General features: G+C 35.7%; 1 long non-coding RNA gene across 1 annotated transcript in view; it reads left to right on the plus strand.

The window, feature by feature from the left end:
- The window catches only part of LOC118921803 (uncharacterized), a 176,215-nt gene extending 161,614 nt beyond the window's left edge, over positions 1–14,601 (plus strand). The window contains exons 5-9 of the long non-coding RNA XR_008992774.1: positions 2,484–2,546; positions 7,190–7,243; positions 7,597–7,750; positions 9,044–9,165; positions 13,436–14,601. This is a non-coding gene — a long non-coding RNA (uncharacterized LOC118921803). The remainder of the gene's footprint in view (positions 1–2,483; positions 2,547–7,189; positions 7,244–7,596; positions 7,751–9,043; positions 9,166–13,435) is intronic.
- Positions 14,602–23,939: the final 9,338 nt, after the last annotated feature.

Here is a 23,939-nt window from a genome sequence, read left to right on the forward strand (position 1 = left end):
TATAAACATCACAAATACTATTAATAAAAAGATTTTTTTTGAGAGGGCATCTCTCATATTTATTGATCAAATGGTTGTTAACAACAATAAAATTCTGTATAGGGGACTCAATGCACAATCATTAATCAACCCCAAGCCTAGTTCTCAACAGTCTCCAATCTTCTGAAGCATAACGAACAAGTTCTTACATGGTGAACAAGTTCTTACATAGTGAATAAGTTCTTACATGGTGAACAGTGAATAAAAACATTTTGACTCTTTACTTCTGAATAACTTCTACTTGATATTTGGGGCCCAGATTGAAGGAGTTGCTCTGGGAATCTCCCTGACTCCTCAGATCCGTCAGACCCACAATTAGGGATCTCCTTCCACATCTAGAAACCTTTCGTTTCTATCATTTTCTAAAGCTTGGTTGAGCAATTATTCATCACCTTCCTTTCCTAGTAGACTGTAAATTCCATGAGAGGAGGTAAAGCTTTTTGGACACAGAGGTGACTGAATATAAATATGGACAATGTCCGGACCACCTATGACAATGGAATTCTGACCCTCAGCCTCTGCAGCAACCAGTTCAGGAAGTCCAAGTGCAACCTCCTGATCCAGAATGGCCCAGAGTGATCAGAGAGTGGTCAGGCGAGGTGGATGACTGCCATCTTCTCTAATTTTGTTCTCACTTCCAACTCTGAACAGTCCAGAGAAAGCAAACCTATCATATAGATGCCCCAGTCCTACTCAGCCCACCTCCAGCTTCCCGATGTCAGCAGCCTCTAATCAGAGTGTATATAGCAGTCTTCCTGTTTCACTTTCTCATTCCCTGCATGCCTTGGAGTCTCTACTAGATACAAGTGATGGTGACTTACTCCCTTGCTATAGCAAACTCCAAACAAATGGCCTCTGTTTGTACTCATTTGGATTGTCTTCATATATTTCCACATAATATTATTCCTTATACTCAGAGTGGAGTACTGAGTAGCAGGCACTCAGGAAAAATTCATTGAATGGATGGCTGAATGAATGAATGAATAAGTACTTACCAAGCCATTACTAGATTAGAGTTCAGTGTTCCTGAACAGGAAATTCAGTAGCCAAGAGGAACTGGGTTTTTACCTTAGGTCTTTACATATCTGACTTGTAGTGTTGGAGAAGCCACTCTGTATGTTTAGGTACCATTTTTTCAGGCTAAAAACCAGCATGTTTGGACTAGATGTTCCCCATGTTTCAAAAATCCTTCATAAAACCTCTCTCTACAACCATGAGCTCAGGACACCCACTTGAATTTCCCCAGATTATGCTTAAAGAGGAAACACAGTGCTTTCTCTGATAATCCACTTCTGTTGATTAATGGTAGGAAAGAATAGCTTTTAAGAAAATGAGTTTCTTCCTCTTGAATTATGACTTGGTGAGTCATCATGGGTGCAAGGAAATAGAAAGATCATTTTTATCATTATTTATTTGCTAAAGAAATAGATCATTTTTATGGTTATTTATTTATTTGCTAATGATCCTGGGGAAAGAATCATGTTCTCATGCTGGAAGGGCATGCAGCTAAATTCTTCACACCTCTGCCTTCCTTCAGCTCATTCCACTTGGGTAGGATCCTCTCCCCTGTACCCCAACAGTGCAGCCCTTCCATCTTTAAGGCCTACTTTACATTCCATATTCAACATGAACTCTGCATCAGTATGCTTGTCCCTGATAATCCTCTTTCTAACTTCCTGTAAAATATCACTCAAAGTTCATATACAATCTTTCCAACTGGATCATAAATTGCTTGAGGGAGGGAATTACATTTTCTCTCTCTCTGCATTTGGCCTAAAGCCTTGAAGAAGTATAAAAGAAAGAATAAGTAACATTGGATGAGTTAATACTATGCACCAGCTGTTTCATTTCTGTTATGTCTTTGAATTTCTGCCTCAATTCTTGGGTAATGGTTATTCCATTTTATAGAAAGACAGGCTGAGTTTCAGAGAGAGTAAGTTCTCTAAGGTCACATGGAAAGCAGTGTTGCATCTCAAAGCCAGGTTTCTTAACTCCTGGTCCTGTTCTCTTTTGGTATCTCTACAAGGTCTGCTGTGTGCATTACGATTCCTAAATCAGTTCTTAGGTGCTCACTGACAAATTCAGTTTAGATGTCGAGCCTGGTAGCAAATACAGACTGGAAGACAAGTTGCAAAGTTCCAAGTTCTATTTTCAAAATTTCAGTTAATCACAGAGTGTTTTTAAAAAGTTTTCCCCAGAGCTTTTGAATTCTCAGGTTTATACCCTTTTGCATAGCAGCAATAGTCTTTGTCTTTATGTACTGGGTAATTTAAATATTTTGAAACTTTAACTCAATAGCTATAAGGCCAAAAATTAAAAACTGAAATGGGCAAATCAGAAGTGATTTCACTGCAGTGGGAGTTTAGTTTAAAAATTAATCTAGTAGATACTAGAAGATATTGTCAGCTCTTATGCTTTTTTCTCTTTTTGCCTCCATAATAGAGTGAAGATGAGCTATAAGAAAACTCAGAGGGGAACAGATTAAAAGTTTCATATAATTCAACATGGTAAGTATTGTTAAAAGCATATATACAAATCTGGAGTGTGGAGTTAGAATAATGTATTTATTATCACATGATCCTTTACTAAAGCAATAATTCTAGAACTGGAATATGAAATTTAAGAACCTGAGAAATTTAGAGATATATTTAGAATAGAGTCCAGAAATGTTTAAAATGATCAAAAATGAACCTGGAAGTCAGATTAAAGCAGTCAGTATTATTTGGACTATAGAATACAATCCCACACCTCTGATTGAATATGGTCTCCAAGAGTATCAAAGATAATAAATTACATAATCCAGAGTGACTTTATTTCCACTGAAGTTTGCAAAACAAAAGAAGCAGGCTTACATATAAACATGTCTTTCCCTGGCTATACTCCCTAACATGTACTTTTCCTGGGGTTCCCATCACTTTCTCTTTGTCTCTTCACCCATCTACCTCTCTCACCTCCTGATACTGTTTTATTTATCTTCTATTCCTTAGGCTTGGAAGGGATAAAGGGTACCTCTAGTTTTTGCCTGTCCAATATCTTTTCCCCTTTCGGATTTTCCCCTGGGGAGCCATTCCTGCTCTTCTTTTGGTCCTGATGGCATGATTGTGTTAGAGTGGGTAGATAGCTGGACTTGAGCAGGAAAAGGGGAGGGGGACTTCAGTCAGATGCTTGCTTACATTCTACACATTCTGTTCAAGCTGTTCCCGTAGGATGGAGAGTAAGGGTACAGGTGATAGACTGGCCAAAACTGGCTGGTTCCAACATGGAGGAGAAGTTGGCCCTGACTTCACCTCCAGACACTTTTACACTCATTAACATAGTAAAAATCGCACCTCCCTCACTATGACAGTTCCAAGGAGAACCAAATATAGTCAAAAAACTCCCTGCCCAACATGAGTGTGTGAGTGTGGAGCAAGCCCGAACTCTAGGAAGACTCCACCTGTTCCGTTTGAAATCTAATCTCTCTTAGTGAATATTCACCTCCCTTCATAGAGAAAAGGCTCCCTGATGTTTCTTCTGTGCAATGCCTCTGGGTCTGCCTGCACCCCAACTCCCAGGGGCATACTCTCTTCTTTCTCTAAATTCGAATTCTTGAAATAAACTCTTAGTGCTCAGTGGATTTTCTGTGTCCGTTCTTGAATTCTTTCTCACAACAAGACCAAGGACCCTGGTCCTGGAGCAGTCGGGCTGACCTCACGACCAGCTCTGAGGAGCCCGGCCACTCAGTTGACCAATCAGAAGATTTTCCTCTACCAGGACAATTTATGGGTTTAAAAAAACAATATGTAGCCCAACTTATGAGTTTAAAAAACCATATGTAGTGTCTAATGAGAGTCAGTTCTGGAACTTCCATTGGAATGTTTGGGAATAAGAAGCTCTCTTTCTTTGGGGTTTGATCCTGATAAAATACAAACTTGGAATTCCTGTAGACATCCATATGGAGAGAACTTGTTTGAAATGAAACCAGTTGCGAGGATGATAGAACTGAAAGATACGAAGAAGCCAACTCCTGGCCATGGTGTTGTAGTAGCACTTGGATCCAGCCAACTTCAAGGCAGTCTACCTGGACTTTTAAAACTTTGAGTTTATAAGTTCATATTTTTACTTCATCAAGTGTGAAGGTGAAGATGATTCTTAAACTAAGAGAATGATGATAGAGATGTAGGTAGGTAACCAAGACAATCAGAATAATAATAATGGCCAGCTGGGTTTTTAATTGTTTAATCTGTTCTAAGCCTGGTTTTCACTCCACATGGTCTTCTTGTGTGGCTTTCCTACCCTCACAGCTTCAGTGGCCCCTATGACAGTGACTCTATTATCCGTGTTTTTAGGTCAGAACTTCTCCAGGTCTGCATATCCAGCTGCCTGCTGGCTCCTTCATTAGGGCCTCAAACTCAACATTGTTAAAGTCACTATTACCATTTCCCTTGAACCAGTACATCTTCTTGTCTGCCCATCTCACTTAGAGACCAGCCCCAAGTCAGCGCTCCCTGACAGAACTATCTCCTCATGGGAGGACGTCGTGTTTCTGTCTTCTCTTCACCTTGTTAGCCCTGTCCCAGTAGCATGGGGGCTGCTTAATAGATGCTGCAAAATTGTTTTGCTGAATAAGATTGTTAACAAAGTGAGGATGACTAAGTGATTATGGGTAAGACTTCTCTGTCATTTAGCAATATCAATAGTAGGTCTTGACTGAAAAAAAAGTGACTAGAGGACCTCTTAGAATTATTTCCGGCAAACCAGTGTTTAAAACAACAACAAAACAAAACTCCTTTGCTTTGTTTATCAAGCATCACAGGTTGATCTATGTTTTTCATGGTGTAAAAATTGTTTTTCTTTTGTTTATTTTTTTATAGGTAACAACTGTTTTTCTTTTGTTTATTTTTTATTTATGATATGTTTAACAAAGTAAATCAGATGCCTAACTGGTCCTGACTCAATGCAGTTGGCCACAGACATCTAGTCTATGAACTTGTTTCATAGTCCAAAGATTTTGAGGTGTCTGAAGTATAAATAATGCAATTCTGATCACAGTTGTTCTGAAAAAAACATTTCTTTCATAAATAAACTAGGAGGAGGCGCAGGAAACTAGAGGAAGTAGACTAGGATAGGAATAGTTGAAAAGGCTGTTGGGAGATCTTAGTCACAAATGACAAAAGACTTCACATCAAAATGTAAAAGAAGACAATACTATATAAAGAGAATTCTGAAAGAAGAATAAAGAAATTATATTTCAGGGGAAGTTCCAGTTTGATGAGCATTTTCTAAAGTTTGATATTCAGTTTACTCTAGAATATAGCATTATCATATTTTTGTATGATTTATATTTTCATATATAAAAGAATGTTCAGAGTATTGTTTTAATTGCAACATTGTAATATGTTAAGACTGACTTCTTGATTTATCTGTTTTGCTTTCTCATTCTAAACATGTGGGAAATGGGAGGTGAAATGAAAGCAGGTAAAGGGTCAGAGGAAACTTTCAGATTTAAAAGATAGTAACTTCTTCCTAGGGCAAGTTCAAAACTTCTAGATATGGAAACACTGCAATGTCAACTACTCCTTTGTACTCATTCCCTGCACAATCTTATGCTCTTTGTAAGATCCTTTCTCAGCTGGCACACTGTTCCCCCAACTGCTTTAACTTAGGGCTCTGAGATGCCAGTGATGGCCACCTTAGCCCTCTGAGTGGTGCTGGATAAGATCACCTGACAGATGTCATGCAAATTTCTTCAGCAAGTAGCCACTTTCCAAAAAGACATTCATCAAGCCTCCTATACACAACCTTAAGATCTAGCATAGACCTAATTATCATATTTCTCTTGCCGTATCTTTTCTGTAGGACCAAGCTAAAATACAGTGCTTACAATCAACAATGATCTCTCCAGAATGCCGTATTTGGCCAAAACACCTACCATCACAGAAATACGTGGTGGTTCATAAAAAGGACACAAAGGAGAATTACTATTTAACAACCAGGAACACAAATTCACCAATAAATTTTGCTGAAGAGTAGAACAGGGTAATTAGGCAAAGGTCTCAATGAAATACAAACAATTGCCCGAAAAGACATTAACTATACCCCTGTGTCTTTTTGCCTGTGGGAGAATTCTCTATGTTTGCTACATGGAAATACTTTCATTGTTGCAATTAAGAAATCTGTAATGAAACTGTGGATGAATACGATTGCAATGGGGTTGAGGAGACAGGGGAGATATCAATAAATGTGGGCATGCTCTGAAGTCTAATCAGCACCTCATTTTGGTCATAAAATATGGTCATATGGTCACCCAATTCACACCAATGACCTCCTACCCCCACCACAGCTCTCATGCACATTATTCCATAAACTTTAACTTTGTTATGCAATTTTGTTATATGTAATCTTATGTATCCATCTATTCATATATGTTTCATTTAGATGAAATTTAGATACTCCTGCTGGCTCAGCTATCATGGGGTCAAACTTTATATTTAGTATTTTCTCTCCTCTCTTGGATTGCCCTATGATCCATGGTTTTGAATAAATGTTACTAACTAAACTGTGTATGTTTTGTAATCTCAGAAAATTCCTTTTGAGAATAATGAAAATGTTATGGCTCTCTATAGTTACCAGTATGCCTGAAAGCAGAGTCTACCATGGGTGTGATATCTTTTTTACATTGTCAGGGGATTTATGCTTTGAACACAAAGCTACCAATTTTCATTCCACTTATTCATTTGTTTTAAAAACAAATATTTATCAAGTGGCTGAGTATTAAACTTAGGAAAATTCAGAAAAGACAATGGAGATCCAAAATATTGATCTTGGACTTCTAGCCTCCAGAATTATGAAAAAATAAATTTCTGTTGTTTAAGCCACCCAATGTGTGGCATTTTGTTATGGCAGTCCTAGCAACTAACACCAAAACAATGTTATATTGTATATTTTTTTATATTCAACTTTCCCTATGTGTGAGATCGTTTATGAAGTTTCAATTCTCAGATGTAGAAATGCTGGGTGAAAGGATCTTTATTTTATTTTGACAGATGCTTCCAAATTACATTCTGCTAGGATTGCACTAATTTATATTTTCACCAGTTGTGTGTGTAATAAAAAGATAATTTTCCTACATCCCTGCTAATAACAATTTTTGTCTCTGTGGGTCTGTTAGGTAGAAAACGGTGTCTTGTCATTTTAACTTGCATCTCTTCAATTATAAGAGAAGGTAAGCTTATTTTTATATGCATCTTGTTCATCTACATTTTTTTCTATGAACTGCCTATTCATGTCCTTTCCTCAATTTTTGAAGTGTTATATTTTTATTATTGATTTATAAAAATTCTTTGTATGTTAAGAAAATTAGCTTGCATCTGTCAAATGCATCTTAAATGTCTTTCCAGTCTCTCTTGTGTTTTTGCAAATACATGTTTCTTATTTATTTTATGTCTTAAAAGCCTTTAATGTTTTTAGGTAGTTAGATTTATCTTTTTTCATTTTGGATCCTTAGTTTTATAGAAAATCTTTATCAATTTCATAATTATTTTTTAAAAATCTTATGGTTTTGTTTTTTCTTTATAGCTCGTCCTCTGCAGTATCTGAAAAGCCAGGGGCTCTTTACATACATAAAGTTTTTGTTTCTCATCACAAGCAAATGGAACAAAAGCCAAGAACAGAGAATCAAAAATTTGGGATAAACCCTGGCTCACACACTTCACTTCTTTAGTCTGCTCTAGTATGTACTCTGTTGTCTCATATGCAAAATGCGATACCCCCACAACCCAAGTTCATATGTTGACGCCCTCACCCCCAGTGTGACTTCACTGGAGATAGGGTCTTTAAGGAGGTAATTTAGGTTAAGTATGGTCATATGAGCCTGAATCTGAAAGGATTGGTCTCCTTAAAAGAAGAGGAAGACAGGCTAGGGAGGTCTCTGTCTCCACATGCACCCCAGCAAAGTCTGTGTGAGAACCCAGGGAGAACGCAGCCATCTCAAAGCCAGGAAGAGTTCTCACCTGGAACAAACCCTGTTGGCACCTTGATCTTGGACCTCTAGTTTCCAGAGCTGTGACAAAATTAATTTGTGTTGTTTAAGACATTCAGTCTGTGGTATTTTGTTATGGCAGCCTGAGCTGACTAATACAGATAATGTATTCGAGAGGGATTTTGTGGGGTTCAAATTAGATTTGCAAATTAGATTTGCAAATTTATAAACAAAAAAATATACAACAGCTATGAGTAATATTTATCTATGAGTAATGCTAATTAGGATTAGTAATTATATAATCTTGGATTCAATAATTTGATTAAAATTTGCCAGGGATATGTTAACAGGGTAGGGATAGGCTTGGTGTAGGAGTTTGAAATGATTTATTAGCTAGTGGTTAATGCCTGTCCTCATTGCTATTGTTTGCTGATTCTTTATATCATGTCTAGAGAACCTGCGTAGCTTCAAGATGATGAGTTGAGGAACACTTACATTTTGTCTGTGTTGGACTACTGGAGTATATTTCATTTCAACATGAGACAAATGACCCAAATGATTGAACTCCAAATTATGGAAATAATTATCAAAAGCTAAAAGGTTTTGTTTCCATGCAACACTTCAAAAATTAGAAAATTACTCAAATAAAAGTTGAGAAAACTCATAAAAGTAGATGATGAGAATTTTCCAAGATTTCAAAAATTTAACTAGGCTCAGCTGATACATTTTCCTGATCTTTTATATTTTAATCCATTAAACCAAATATATGAACAGTTACTGTTGTATTATTTTTGAGATGCCTCCCACCTCCCCTATAATCTCACTGTTATCACAAACTTGGAGTTTCTAGTTTTTATAACATGGTTTATTTTAAAGATGGGATTCAGGCCCTATCTTGGAATATAAAAGCTTTTCCCATGGTCTTGGGTGTTTTCTAATTTTTGAAGTAAGATCTAGTTGGCCCCTGATCAAAACTTGAGGAGAAAACAGAAGTTCCATGGTAATAAAAATAAAATTGGGTACAATTTTTCTCTTTCCACGTAGGCTGCCCTAAAAAATGGTTTGGTCACTGCCACAGCTAGACTTCCAGATGCAGCAGGCGAGAGCAGCCTTCAGAACATCTGCACGAAGATGCTGGCCTCCGGGTAACAGAGAAGTCTATCCAGGTATTTTCATGACAGAAAAATTACAGAGCTAGGCTGAGATGTTTGAATGTTTTTCCCTGTTACCTACCATTAGTAAATTCCTGCAAAAGTATATTCTTTGTGTTGCTATCCTTACAAATCATTCAGAATATTTCTTACAAATTAAAAATTGGGGTAGTAAACATAAAGAAAGTAGCTATTATAGGGTCCTTAATAGTGTACTTCCAGAATTTCTGATGGGATTTGGGCAAAGGATGGATGTTATGGTGTTCCTTCCCTTTCCTTCCCCTCTGGAAAATTTCTAAAAATACATAAACTAATAAAACATCACAATGATTTGTAAAGGATGATTTTTAAAATAAATCAAGTTGAGATGTGCATGTAGAAGGCACTGGGTCTTGATCATTATGTGGGAAGACAGGGAAGGACTGCGGTCTGGTTGACATATGAGATCCTTGGGATTTTGTAAGTCCAGCTGGTGAAGCCATTGCCACAACAGGCTGGTTGTTTCCATGAGTCATATTAGAGAGAGCTTAGACCAGTGCAGTCATCAAAGAAACTGTACCTTCTGGTTAGTTCTGCTTATAAATACATCACAGCTAGGCCTTCCTGATTCTTGGCACTATCCCAATTGTTAATAAAAAGAATTACAAAAGAGACCCTTCAAAATATATACCCTCACCTCCTAAATATCAATATATGAGGGAAAACACCCACTAACTCTCTAGGATGAGTATGTTTATGTCTGTGTCTATGTAAATGCCAGCACATAATTTAGAAGGCATTATCCAGACTTTGGGATCAAAGTGTACCTTTCTTAATATGTAAATAGTTATACCAAGTCAAATGACTATATTAGGCATTGCTGCCTTGTAGGTATCCTGTACAGAGATTTTAGACAAATCTTGGATATCCAAGAAAGACAATGCTAGAAATGAAATTAAGGGAAACACTTCTGTGAATGAATGCATAGAAACTTGAGCAATTCTGGGCAACTCATTCAGTTTTAGGTCTCAGTGTCCAAGAGTCCTTCCGACTTTAATAGTCTCTGTTTTGTAATACCCCAAAGTTGAAATTTTCAATTCCAAAATTATCACCAATTACATAAGATGATCCATATATCCTTGAGCTGTAGGAGGTCAAAATACTTAAGAATGAGATAAGGTCCTTGCCTTCCAGGACTATGCACCAGACAGGATACACACATGGAAACAATAAAATAAAGATACAGTTTAAGAACACAAATGATAGTAGGGAGAGTAATTTTAGGGAGTGTAATGTGGCCAGAAAAAAATAATAATAGTATAATTCTCAAAAGACAGGTTAGATTTGAATTAAAATGTTTAAATACGATGTGTTCTCACTCAATTTCCTCTTTCCACTTTGGCAAATTTCCCTTACTGTGCCCTTCCTCTCACTAATTTGCCTACTCCTCTCCAGTCTTTGAATGCTTCCTGGAATTTCTTTTTCTAATGAAATTTTTTCTTTATGTTATTCCTTCAAGACAAATCACAGAATAGAGAAACATACAGCATGTATTTAATTTACTAAATGTTTGTTGATGTTGATGTTAAAAACTCATTCAAAAAGGTAGCAGCTAAATAATTAGGTAAACTAATCTATCTGTTCTGAGTGTTGTTATATTATATATTTTATTGTATTAATTATATATTATATACAATATATAATATTTTATAATACTATATATTAATACTTTTATATATTACATGTAATACATAACTAACACTCAGAACAGGTTAGATTAGTCTACCAAATTATGTGTTCTTATTTAATCCATGGTCACAAACAGTGGTCGCTACCTCATTTTCCCTGTCATTTAGAAGCTCTTTATTTTATATATATAAAATAAATATTAATATAATATATACTTATATAATTATCATGTAAATGTATATTATGATTATATAATATTATCATTATAATTACATGGACTATATGATATATAAATATACAGCACATAATTCTATGTTACAGTGTAATATAATTACATGTATAAATATAAATAATAAATAAAAATATAAATATATAATTATATACAATCATGTTATAAGATACATACATATGTTATATGTAATTGTAATATAATTATATGTAAATGTACATTTAATTATATTTAAATATACAATGAATTTTGATTTTATAATGTTTATGATTATGATTACAATTCCATGTAACACATTTTATGTAATTATAATACAATTATATGTAAATAGTACATATTTATATTTATTGTAATTATATATATATACAGTAATTATATGTCTTTCACATTATATTAATACACATCTTATATGTATAAAATAATAAGTTTCTAGATGATGGAGAAAATGAGGCAGTGACTACTGTTTGCCACCATGGATTCAATAAGGACACGCCATAGTGTACTAACTTCTTTTCTTTAGTTAGCAAAGTTGACAGAAAGATAGAATGTGGAAATGTAGTAGTCCAAAGATTTCCATCAGAACTTTTTAACCAGCAAGGTGGGGAAGAAGGCTTATAAGTCAATTCTCCTGCTAAACAACTGAGCATTCATCAAGGAAACCCTAATGGGGGGTTCTAATAGAATATGCAGGACCCTATGCTCAGTTCTGTCCTCCTCCACATTTTAATTGAGGAGTCGGATTAAGTTATACAAAATTCACTTATTAAATTTTCAGATGTTTTGAGGCCGGGAAAAATAATTTATTTTGTTTTCAGGATCTGAAAGATTTTTTAGAAATTTAAGAAGAAATAAATCTAAGACTGAATTTTACAGAGATAAATATAGAGGGCTGTAATTTAAAGCAACAGAAAGACTGATTGATGGTGTTCAGCATTAATGACTTAGAAGCTTCAGTTGATTGTTGATTCTTAATCATTAGAGGTGTGAAATAGCTTTTAAATAAGTTAATATGCCTGTACAGTATGCAAACAAACGAGTTACAAGTTGTATTCTATTCTACTCTTCTTTGGGCTGTTTATTCAGACTGCACCTAAAATATTTTTGGAGCCAGTATATTTAGAAAGTAGACAAACTAGACTGCATATAGCAGAATATCACCAGAATAGTTGAAGAAAATGGAGATAATTAGATTATGCAAAGAAAGTTTCCAGAAGTAAGAAAAGTAGTAGAAAAGACACAGGTACATTACAATTGCCTTCACAGTGTCTTACCAGAGTAAGGTAAGTTTGTTTACTGTCTAGTATATCAAAGATAGAGTCTCTTTCATAGCAAAGAGCAGGCAAGACTGCTGCCCATTATAAAATATTTGGGTTCCCTTCCTCCCCTGTGAATGTTCAGGCGTCACCTGGCCTTCTTTGCATTGCCTTGTGGGAACTGGCTTTCAGGGAACCAGAGCAAATGCTGATATTTTAGCTACTGCTATGACCATGAATAACAAACTATCCTTTGACTATGTCCCAAGAGTCTCTTGTCTTCTGCCAGTGTCCAAGAAACTGTGGCTAACTTGTTAGCATGCCAGTAGGATAAAATCTGAGACTTCCACAGTCCTTGAGATCATCTTCTGTTACCATGATTCTGTGATTTTTAAGAATCTGGAGATAAACCTTAGTGCAAACAAGGTATTCTAATGGTAAGAATTCCAGTGCCTGGTAGTAATATAAAAAGGTTACTGAGAGCAAGTAAAACTTTGAAGAGACTATCAGGACAAATTTCATGGAAAACCATCTGGTCAGCCTCTTTCATGGCTGATTCTGGTGCAGTGAAAGACCTTTAGTCCACCATTAATGGTGGCAGGAATAGAGCCACCCCCCAGGAAAATTGTATTATTTCACACTTCTAAGTAAACAAGAATTTTCTGTTTTGGAAATATAGCATAACCTGAACTGTATTTGAATCCATACAGTGATTGGTTGTATCATACAAATTTCCTCTTATTTTATATTATATTGCCCTCAAAATGTGTGACAGTCTATCTGGCAAACACAAGACCTATTAATTTTACTATCAGCACTGAATTACATTTGTTTTCCATGAGAGCTTCTCATTGGTATGATAGAGATATAAAATTATAGTGTAAGGTGTTGGGTTTTTTTTAACCTATCAGTTATTTTGGGAAATAGTGATAACGAGCGATTCATTTCCCTGGAATTTCACCAAGATTGGTGCCTGATTATTTTTATAAGTTTCTAAATAGGTTTTCACATTTACAAGTATTTTATCAAGTTAAAGAGTGTGAAACATCACATGCACCTGAGGATTTATATACATATTGACTTATGTGTTTCATGTACACACGTTGAAGTAAGATTTACTGCCTGGTTTCTGCAGGTCTTGAGCTGGGTGAAAGAAAGCTGTAAGGAGTGTCACACCTGGCCACTCACTCCACATCTCACATAATTGGGTTTAGGACTGATGCTTCGTGCAAGTTTGCTCTCCAAAAAGTAAAGGCATCTGGTGTAACACCCAGAACAGAATGGGAGCAAGAAATGCCTGGATCTCCTTGTGGACAAGTTGACAGCTGAAGACTGTGTGTGCCAAACCGGTGTCTGGCACAGGAATGCCTCTGGTCTAAGACACACCACAGTTTGTACCATAAAGACTTTGAAAAATGAAAGGGAAAAACATTTGCTAATTCAAATACTTATAGTTGGGGTGGAAAATTTGCTCTTATTGTTTATGAAAATAAAGCATTTGGAGAATGGAAGAAAGAATGGAGGTATTCATTTTCTCACTTTCCAGTAGAGTTTTCCTCATATTGTAGGAAAAAATGAAACTGATAGCATAAGTTCGATTAGATGGCTTGTGAAGGGAGAAAGGACTGTGTTAAAAAGATAGACTCACTTATCTCAGGACTCATATCATCATTGGAGACTGAACAATATTTAGGCGTCCTGTTAGAGGGAGGAAAACATCCATGCTTAATCTGTGGACTGATGGGTGTAACGTATAAAGTCCTTGTTCTTTGAAATGGACTTTAGCCATGGGAGCACTGGCTAGAATTTCAGGTCGGACATATACCATAAAGGGAACATACCTGTGACACAATTCATGAAGAAAATCCCAGTCTCTTCGATTCTTCTGACAAATTTGGCTTCTGTATTTTTCATGGGCCCTGGATCTGACTGACTCATTCCCATCAGACAAGCCCATTTGGGTCTTGATGTTCCCTCATCTGTTCTCTGGTTCCTGGATTCATCTCACCTCCCATTCTTTTCCCATTTGTTTCTTAGTTCAGTTATCACTTACTCCCATTGCCTGTTTCTTTGGCATCAATTCTCATCCTCCACTCCCTCCACCCCCTTCCACACCCATGGCTCCTACCTTAGCCTCCGCATCTTTGTCTAACAGTTGACATAATAGTCCACTTGCCTCTTAGGTGTGTGTGAGCCTGCCACTCCAGCAGGGCTCTGCTTCGGCCACCCTGTCAGTACGTATCACTCTCTAGGGTCACTGGCAAAAACTCTGACAGCCTAGACTTAACTCTTCAAATTTTGACCCTGATTTATGTCTGGCATTAGGAATTCGTACTCAATTTCTTCTCTGACCTCGATCAAGTGTTATAGAATGGGGGGAACTTTGGTGAGGAAATGAAAGTCTATGTTTCCATAGACAAAAATCATGAAAAAAATTTTTAAGTATGTAATGAACAGAAATGTGACAGTGTGAGCAATTGTAAGGTAATGTTTTTTAGAGGAAAAGAATTGAACTGTCTCTAAGCTACCAAGAAAACTCTAACTAGCTGCAAGCATAATCACTGCAGACTCTACCAACATCCTGCCATGACAAAAAAGGCTAAACAGCATTGTCTGGGGTAAATAAGATGCAGAATCACACCAACACCTCCCTCATATCTCCTATCCTTTCCTTGCATAAAACCTGGTGAATTCACCCTAGAGTATGCTGCCTTGATTGATACACATCAGAAGAAACATAACAGATCTAGAGGAGGCCTGAAAGAAGGTAAAAAACTCAATTTATAGAAGATGATTTTCATAAGAGAAAGTAAAAATGTGAAAATTAAATGGAGCTCAATCTCAAAAGATACAGGTACAAAGGACACATTTTCCTGATAACCTTAGAAAACACACTTTGAAAAGATGACAAAATAGCTGTCTTTATACTTAATGATAACCTATGAGAGGCATTCTCATTAAAAACAAGAACAACATAATGATATTTAATGCTACCAGGCTTCTGTTTCACTAAGCTGAAGAAATCAAGAGAATTTCTACAAGGTCCCCTCAAGGTGAATTTACCTGCATATGTGATCACTTACTCTTGCTTCAATTCTCTTCGTATAACGAATAGGCCCTGTTCTTAGCTGAGGTCAATTGTGCTGTGTGGGCACTAGACCGCATCCCCACTTGTCTACTCTGGAACATTTCCCCAGCAATTTTTCCCATCTTGCATCATGCTTTTTCCCTGGTTACTTAATTATTCTGAGTGTAAACATATGCTATTATTTCCTCCATTAAAGATATTTTCTTGATTAAAACACTCAGTATTGTAAAGATGTTCATTATCCCCAGATTGATTTCAAGATTCAACATAATTCTAGTAAAAATATCAACAGAGTGTGATATGCTGCTTCTAAATTTTTACAAAATTGAATAAGACTAACTTAAGTTGTATAGAACAGAAGGAATTATACTACTGATTATTAAAATTTATTATTAAGTTATAAGAGGAATCATCAAGAAGAACAGAGTTGAAGGAATTACATGTTGGATATTAAGATTTATTATGAATATACAAGACTTAATATCAAGTTATAAAAGGTAATCTTAGAGAAGAACAGAGCTGGAGAAATTGCATTGCCAAATATTATGACTTATTATGGTTTACAGAAAATAAGATGGTGGGTTTTGTGTAAGAACAGACAAATAGGTTAATGGAAACAAATAGAAAGTAGACAAATACACATTTATGGTCACTTGATTTTGACAAAAGTAACACTGCAGTACAGTGTATAAAGAAGGGTCTTTTCAGTAAATTGTGCTGAATCAACTGGATCCTTATACTTTTAAAAATGACTCCTACCTCATGCTATCCACTAAAACTCTTCCAGGTGAATTGTACTCATTCCCATTTTAGTTAATGAACACCTATCCTTCCAGCTGCTCAGACCAAAAAGTCATCTTGATTCCTCTTTTTCTTACATTTCGCATGAAATGTATCAGCAAATCCTTCTAGTACCTCTTTAAAGTATTTCAAGTATTAAATCAATTATCCCCATTTTAAGGATATAGTTTGGTCCAAGTTATTATCCCATCTTGATCTGATCCCTTATTACATATTTCTAAAATCTCATTTACCACTACTTCATGATTTACTGCCACTTCTTTACTCAGAAGACACTTTCTTGGTGGGGCCTTTTGCTCTGTCTAAAATTGCACTACTCATCCTGGGTATTTTATATATAGATATAAATATATATTTATATAAATCTGTTTTTCCTTTGCCTTAAGCACCATCTATCCTAATTTGTATGTTATTTTAAGTTGGGTTATAGTCTTTCTCTTCTGTTAGAAATAAAACCTTCATAATCTATACTTTTCCCCCTATTGTGTGCCCAGTGCTTGGAAAGCTTGGCTGGCACATAGTAGATGCTTAATAAATGTTATGCATGAATAAGTCATAATTTGTAGATAATATGGTTTGCTCTTTAGAAACCCAAGATAATAATTAATAAAGCTACATGTCAATTATAAGCAGTTATAAAGCATAAGAAATATATGTGGCATAATAAAAATCTAATAATCTAATAGTAAAACAACTTAGTAATACCTTATCAAGAAATATGTGAGACCTATGTTAAGAAAACCATAAATATTTACTGAGATGTAAAAGAAAGTTTTGCTATATGAAGAAATGCATCATAATGCCAGAAAGACACAATATATTAATTCTTCCTAAATTAATTTATATGTTTATCTGAATTCCAATAAAAATTCCACTCCCCTCCAAAAAATTGTATGGTTTTGGAACATTAAAAATTATTCAAAACTTTTTAATAAAACTAAAGAGATTAATTTCATCAAGAATATTTGGGGCAAAAAAATAGTTACTTTATTAAATGTTAAAATTTTATATGAATTTTATACAGTGCTGAAATCAGTGAATGGATGAATGTAGCAGAACATATACACCTGGTGCTAACCATAATCTATAAGAACCTAGCATGTAATAAATGAAGTATCTTAAATCAATGGGGAAGATATCTTTGGCCCAGCATTTTGCCATCTGGAATTTATTCCAAGGAATTAGTAAGGCAAAAAGCATATTTAAATATGTAAATGTTATATATATAAAAAGACTAAAAGAATATATACCAAAATGTTATATATACACTTTTGTAAATAAAAAGACAAAAAATATGAGATATTCAAATCCAGAGACTAAAAAGGACTGAAAGGAGCCATTACATAAATCTATAACATTATTAAAGTTATATATGGACAAAGTGAACACCAAGTTTTCCTCTTTGAACCTTGAACATTTTACATCTAGAAAAAAATTTAAGACTGCTGCAGGCTATGGGTATTGTAGGTGTCATTGTAGGTGTTTTCTGGTCATTTTGGATGGTCATGCTATTCTACATTACCACAGTTATGAGTAGTTCACAATCATATTTCAATTACAGATGATTCAAAAACTTAATATAAATGGAACTTCATGAGCTTTTTCCTCCTGGTTCAATTTTCTTTTTGAACACATCTGATACACATGGTTAAGATATAAAAATACTGACAAAGTTATATTTTTGTTGTTTAGGCAACTAAATGTATATTTAGATAAGCCCCTGATTAGTATACACTGGGAAATTGGTGTAATTTTTTAACACTAATCTGTATGCCACTAGTACTAAATCAAATCTCATCAAAACCCTATAAACCAATAGCCTAATAAATAGAAAACACTTGCAATATAAAGATAGAAAAATGGATTCTTTTGGATTCACTTGAACTATTATACAAAGGTAAAGTTTTAAATTTATGTGAACCCACACCTTCCCTTACTTAGTACCTTGTTTTTTTTTTTTATTTTGTCCCCATTTAATTTGCTTTGATCAGGAAAATCTTGTCATCTGACTAATTTTTATATTTGTATTAGTGCCCCAAAATATGTTTTTTCAGTTACAATTTTAAATGAAAACAAAAAAAAATGAGACTTCAGCTATACCTCTGCCTTTAATCTGTCTGAAAAATTATTTGACAGATTCCTCTACCTGCTAATAAGCAATCATCCAAAAATAAAAACTGCTCCCCATTGCAGCCAGCAAAGTTTCTGTTCTAAGAAAAGATTTAGTTCCTTATTTTGATGATTTTCATCTTTCATAGCCTGTCTCCACTGAAAGAGAGCTTTCAACTCCCCCAAGACCACAAAATACCCCCACTTCTCCTTCATCGTTGTGGTTACCAGTTTATTTATCAGCTGTGGCCAATGGTAACCCTTTACACCATACTTAGCTAACTATTGTTTGCTTTAGGAACAAAGCACAGAGGACAAATATTTCAATGTGGTTTTCCATTTGGGGAGGGACTGGGACTAACACTTGAACTCCAGCTGATTCTCATCCTCCCAGCCCATGTTTTCTGGCTGCTGAGGCTTCAAAGAGCCCTCCAGGCTCTGAGGAGACGCTTGCCTTGCCCAGAGGAGGCAGGAATTAACCGGGGTGCGACTAACCTGAAAAGTCCATAGTTTCTAGGACCTTGGCAAGGAGAAAGTTGGGAAGACCACCACAATGCCCTAAGTTAATTATTGCATAAATAGCTCATAAGAAAATGGGTCTCTTCTTTTAAGAACACTCTGCAAGGGACTTTTTCTGGTCAGAATTTATGCTGATTCCAGTAAACCAAATATGGAATGAATGTTAACTCAAGGAAAATAAAAAAAATGGAAAATACCTCTACTCAAGGCCACCCAATATGAATCAAAGAAAATCCCCTTCAAGCCTAAAATATTAGTGGGGGTTGAATAGTAAAAGAGAGAATGCACTTCATTTTATTTAATTTTAAAAATACATTAGTTATGACCCACTGACTTGATTTCGTGGTACACTAATAGGTCACAATCCTCAGTTGGAAGAACACTGGTCTTATGGGAGCCCATTTATGAGTGGGAAAAGATTTAGATCTGGTTCTCTGAGCCCATGAGTACCCCAGATGTGTAGTTTTTTAAGGCAAAGTAGCCTGAGAAAGAGGAAGTATAGGATTGCAGGGCCACCAAGGAGGAAAACCTATTTTTTTTTAAACCCCCTTTAGATTTCCTGGAGTCAGAAGCTGATGTACAAAATGTAAGCTGTTTATTGATCTCACCCATTTTTATTCCCTACAAATCTATCAGTCAAGTTTTGACAGGGCTTGGCTTTCATTTTTATCAATGGAAATGGCAAAAAACACAGTACAAATGGGGCAAACAAGATATTTGCATATTGGATAGGAGCATAGACTCTGAACTCAGGCTGGCTTTGAATCAAATTCTGGCCCTGACATTTACTAGTTGGTTGTCTTGGCAATTTACTTAACTTCTCTGATACCGTTTACTCATTAGAGTTTATTGTGACATTAAAGCACTTAACATAATACAGGACACAGAATGCTTAATGAAAGATATACATGATGTGATTATTAAATTATGGCTCTGTCACTGATAAGTTATGCGACCTTGTGCCAATTAACATCTGTGAGCTGAGAAGCTATGTGACTTTCTCATCTGTAAGTTAGGGTCTTGAATGAGATAGGCAATGTGCTTCCCAGCTTTAGATTCAATTATGTAAAATACACTGCAACTAGGAATTTAGGAATGCTGCAACCAAGTGGTAGAAATGTACCTGCTACTTGGATTATTAGAAAATACAATTTTTTAGCTTTCCTTTTGTCATCCAGACACTGACTTCTTTTCTTTTTCTTATTGAAGCATTGTTAATACACAATCTTATATTGTTTTCAAGAATACACCACAATGGTTCAACAGTTACCCTATTATTAAATCCTCATCCCCAGTAGTGCAGTTACTGTCAACATAGGAAGATGTTACAGTCACTGGCTATAATCTCTATGCTGTACTACCATCCCCGTGATCAACTTATTTTACGATGAGAAGTTTTGTGCCCCTTTATCCCACTTACCCTCCCCACCCTCCCACTCCAGCCCCTCCTCCATGGTAACCACCAGTCACTTCTCGGCAGACACTGACTTCTTTAACAAACTGCCTTGTTTGTAAAAATCCTTCAGAAACCATTTCAGAAATAGAATAGAATTATAAAATTTGAACGCCTAACTACAATGTTTCAGCAGAAAAATAAGCAGGCTGCAGTGACATGATTCTATGTTCCTTAGATGTCAGAAGTCATGAGAGATTTTGCTACATATCACTGGTAAAGATTTGACTATGTGTAAGGTTTTCCAGATCCAGTTATTATGAGAACTTCTGCCTCTTTAATCCTGTGTAAGGATTATATAAAGGTGCCTCTTTTGTTTCTTTTTTAATATCAATAATTAGTTGTCTCTCCATTAAAGGAGGAAATCTAGGCTTAACTACTAAAAAACTGATCCCTATTTCCCTTTTATCCCCAGCCCTGTTCCTACTTCATTTTAGGACAATGATCTGTTATTTAGTTTTTCCAGAAGTCATCCAAAATGAGATCCTCCAGTTATCTCTGGGCTTTTAGTCTTCCTCTGCCTTTTACTTTCTTCTGGTCTAAGATGAAGAAATGTCCTCCTTTCTATGCATTTACCTCTTTTGATTAGAACCCATGCCTGTTAGCTTCTCCAGTTGTTGAATTTATGAACATAAAAGTGTTAATAATATTCTCTCATTATTGCTTTAAAGTCTGTAAAATATTTAATAATATTTCTTTTTCATTCTTCAAATTAGTCTTTTGGAGAATTTTTTTTCTGTTTTTTCCTCTTAGTCAATCTATTTAAATTGTCAAATGTGTATGTTAGGTTATTTTTTAATAATTTATTTTATTTTTCATTGAAAGTGTTAGAAAATACATTATTGTGCTCAAGTTTAAAAATAGGTTAGAATTAGAATGATATGTCCAGTCAAGGTGAACAAAATGTCATACTAGCTCATTATATGGGTTTCAAGAGGTGTTATCTTTAGAAGGAAAGGTATTTTTTTATGAGTATTGGCTCTTCCATATCAGTCCCCAAATGAAGCATCTCTGTGGTCTTTATGCAGATGAATTCTGAAAGTATGTATTTTAGGTGTTCACCAGAATGTACTCTCAAGGACCCTCTTCTACACACATGGTAGTCACCAAATGCATAAAATGTAAGCATGAAAAGTCTGTCACTGGTTTCCCTGCTGGTTGGATTTCCTGGACCAGGGCACAGAGCCAGCTGTTCAGACATCTGCATGTTTCAGGGGGAAAAAAAAAAGTTCAATCCAACAATTCCTGGGACACCAAATAACTCCTCCCCTTTGCTGCTCAAATCTTCTCTTTCCCAGTCTTATTGTTTTCCATGTCTCCCTGTCCTCTCTGAATTGATGAACTTTCTTCATTTTCATATTCTAAACAGGGTTTTCCCCCGTTGGTTTACTTCTGTTTAGAGTAAACTGACTTGCTCACAATGTGCTTTTGAGTGAAAAAAAGACAAATTACAAAATAATGTGTATAATATTATTACATATTGTACACATATAGCCCAGAATAGACTCAAATATGTTAGTCGTGGTTCTCTATGAATATGAGTTATGAGTATTTTCTTTCTCTTTTTTCCCTTTTTAATTTTAACTAATTTACTTTTTACTTACTCTGTGAATTTTTTTTGAATAAACATTTTATTAAAGTTAAATAGAACACCAGTATTGGGATTATTAGTGTATTTCTTCTTTGTTTTACTTTTTCTTTATCTCTCTTTTGTACTTTAACTGTCTTCTCTAATTTTTCTAGAATAAGCATTTTTAAAATAAAAATACCTAGGATTACAAAGAATCAACTAAGAAGATATCAAAGCAATTTTTCTAATTTGAATTCTAGCTGTTTTATGGAGATTGAAAAGATTTAATATCTGAGACATAATTTCTAAAATATAAACATATTATAAATGGGTGAAGGGATTAATATAGTCTTTGAATATCATAATAGAAGATGAAGTCCCCATCTCCTTGGCTGACTCTATACTCACAATATATTATTTTGCCACAGTGCTAAAGGTGTTTGAGTCACCCCATTATAAGTGTGACTATATGATAAAGACTCATTTTCGGAAGTCAGCAAAGAGAGTCTATGTAACTGCCATATAGGCATTCATATGAAAAAGTAACAACTTCCTTTTTCTAAAAAAGTTGCCATTGGAGGACAAGTCAAATTTCTTTAGTTAGCTCATGTTTATTGATCACATAATGCATACTTAAGTCTGCATTATGCACTTAACTCAATCCATCCGACAACCCTAGGTAAAAGTATCATCCCCATTTTTCAGAAGACAAAATTGAGGCATATCAAACAGCTAGTAAGTCAAGAGCTAGGATTCAGAGCTTAATGATCTGTCTCCTAACCACTATGTTATATTGCTTAGAGAAAGTTTAGACAGACGTAGGCTGCTGTGTGACAATAGAGGAGATAATGGTTCAACTGCCATCCTGTATCAGTAAGAACTGACCAAGAAAATAGAAAGAACCCATTTCATTACAGCAAATAGAATCAAAGGGGTGAAAAGAATTTTTGAGATAACATCAGTTTCTACCTCAGGCAGGTGAATACCTGTTCCTTGCATGACCGAGTATTGTCTGTTCTGTTCTAAAATTCCTAACGGGATCGATTTCTTTGTGGAGTAGTAGTCAGCCTCCAAGCAGGCTGCCAGTGATCCTCACCTTCTGACATTCATGCCCTTGTAAAATTCCCACTTCTTGAGTGGGGGCCGGACCAAATAACTCACTTCTGACACATAAAGTAGTGAAAAAGTGACATCACTTTGAGATTAGGTTAGAAAGACTATGACTTCATCTTACTCACTCATTCTCTCTTGCTCTCCTGCTCTGAGGGAGGCCTGGCTGCCATGTTGTGAGCTGCCCTATCGAAAGGCACACGTGGCAAGGGGCTGAGGAATTCAGCCAGCAGCCAGCAAGGACGTGAGGGCTGCCCGCAGCCTGGAGCATGATCTCGGAAGCGGATCTTCTCCTACTCTCCCTGGCTGACCCCTTGATTGCAACCTTGTGATCCTGCCACACTCAGTGAAACTACTCCTGGACTCTTAACCCACAGAAACTATGAGTTAGTAAATATTTGTTGTTTTAAGCTGCTGAGTTTGGGGTTACCTTGTCACACAACAACAGATAACTAAAACCAATCATTCATCTCATTGAACCCAATGGCAATTCTTTGGAAAAATGTCTACTTTCTCCCCAAACTAAAATCCATTAGACTTAGTAGTCAGGTGTTAGGCAGTGACTTTATGATGACACATAGCAGGACATGGCAAGGTACTTAAAAGCACTGCTGGTTTGAAGAAGCATCCTCTAACTTCTGTGGCATCCTGTGTGCCTGCCTTCAGTTCCTGGGTTAGTCTTACAGTTACAGATTTTTTTGCTCCATCTCTCAACCATGTTTCCAGCATTTCCTCCACTTGGATCCTAGTATTCAACCTTGGCTGACCCCTAACACTCCACCTCCTGGACCACAAAATAAACCCCATCCTCTGATCATAGCTTCTTCAAGATTATGTTTACCCTTTGGTTTTGGCTCTGCTCATTTTTTTTCGTGCCTTCCAGAGCATTATTCCTTTGTCCTACCTACTGATGAAGCAAACCATTTATTTCCCAAATTATGCTAAATAAGACCAAGTCATATTTTAAGTAATTTAATAGTGTAGGGTTT

This window comes from Manis pentadactyla, chromosome 12, assembly GCF_030020395.1.
Source record: "Manis pentadactyla isolate mManPen7 chromosome 12, mManPen7.hap1, whole genome shotgun sequence".
Classification (NCBI taxonomy): Eukaryota; Metazoa; Chordata; class Mammalia; order Pholidota; family Manidae; genus Manis; species Manis pentadactyla.